The 1,792-nt window shown below is 31.9% G+C and overlaps 1 protein-coding gene across 1 annotated transcript in view; it reads left to right on the forward strand.

Moving 5' to 3' along the window:
* Window positions 1-1,792, forward strand: part of LOC106460617 (programmed cell death protein 4-like) — a 65,950-nt gene that overhangs the window by 7,838 nt on the left and 56,320 nt on the right. The gene's annotated exons all lie outside the window — the stretch shown is intronic.

A 1,792-nucleotide genomic window follows, 5' to 3' on the forward strand; every position in this document is an offset into this window, starting at 1 on the left:
CAAATTTAGTAAATCTTTTCCATTTGTGTATGACTGGCTTTCTCTCAACTGTTGGAGACTTTTTTCTTATTTTCTTTCTCCTCCAACCACTGCTGTAGTCTCTCTTGTTTATTTTGCTGTTCGAGCTGCCATTGTTGCAGGTTTTCTTGCCACTGCCATTGTCTCTTTTCTTGTTTCTTTTCTCGTTCTTCTTGTTTCTTTTCTTTTTCCTTCAACAACTGCTGTAATCTCTCATCTTGTTTCTTTTCTTTTCTTCCAACAACTGCTGTAATATTTCTTTTTGTTTCTTTTCTTTTTTCTCCAACAATTGCTGTAATCTATCTTCTTGTTTCTTTTGCTGTTCTTGTATTGCTTCTATCAAATCTGCTAAGATGTAATTTGATTTGCCACTTCTCGTTTCCATCTTTTTTCTCCCTCCCTTTTTTCCATCCCACTCTCTGACACCAATTAGTTATGTATCTGCTTCATTGATAATTTCAGTAAAAATTCTTTCCGAGAAACTTCAGCGATACAAGACCCTTCTTGACTAAAACTAGTTTATTTTTTCGCGATACAAACTTTGTAATACACTTAACAACTTTTATAACACACGCTATAAATCACAGTGATTCACACACCTTACTTACTGTGCCCACTGTTCGCTTGACTCAATTATCTATCTACATATCTCTGCAATCTATCTGTCTATCTCGATGGCCTTCTCTGCCAGGCTTATATACGAAAAAAAGAGGGCGTATAGCAAACACTGGGACATTCGCGGGGTTCCTCGATAAGTCATGATCCTTCTAGAAACTCCAGCGCGCATGCTCCCTCCGCCGCGTGACTTCCGCTGTCGTAACAATATGTTATTTATTCGACCAAAAATGTATTTTCTTTTTATACATTATTGTAAGTAATAACTCTTATTTAAGGCCAAAGGGGAAGTCACAGTAGTTTGATAGTAATATGAGACAAATGTTTTAACTTTCTTATCTCAATTTTCGAAATATAAGAACGGCGGAAGTGTTTTATAACTAAATAGAATTTGGTATTTTACAATTTGAAAACTGAATATGATGAATCACCAATACGAATTTGGAAAATTACATAAAACATTATTTTAAGTTTTTATTTTATTACAAGTTACAGCTTTTACGGTAAGGAAGATTAATTTTTAGAACAGGTACGACGATTCGATCAGTAGTGTGATTTTTCTCTACCACATGTTCTCAAAAATAACTTTCTTAATTCTTACTGTAAGAGCTGTAACTTGTAATAAAATAATATTTAAGTCAGTAAGTAAACTCAAGACGAAACTATTACTTTAAGTTTATTTAAAAACTTCAGTTGTTGTTGAAAAATAAGAGAAAATGGTATTCATGTTTTCTTACCAAACCAAGTTAAAGTATCATATATAAAGAATGATGAAAAATAAAATGTTCGCTTTATCATAGAAAAATATATATTTATCATAATATTGATATAATCCCAAGGGTACAGTTAGCGTTATTCAGTTAAAATCGTTATCGCTGAACAATTTATATTTGCATCTTGTTACTCACTCAGACTTTTGTATCAATTGTTTTTTATTAAAAAAATTTCATTAATTCATTTTTAATAACATTTTGCCATTAAAGTTTATGAAAGCATTGTTAACTAATCTAAAAAAAAACTATTTAAAACGCGTATATTAATTTCACAGACATTCATGTTCAAATTCGATGAACATTTGCTGTGATATTAAACTTATATTAAAGTTTTTCTTCATTACCCATTCAAGCCGCATGGCCAGGTGGATAAGGCGCTCGACTCC

Source organism: Limulus polyphemus, unplaced genomic scaffold (assembly GCF_000517525.1).
Source record: "Limulus polyphemus unplaced genomic scaffold, Limulus_polyphemus-2.1.2 Scaffold804, whole genome shotgun sequence".
NCBI lineage: Eukaryota > Metazoa > Arthropoda > Merostomata > Xiphosura > Limulidae > Limulus > Limulus polyphemus.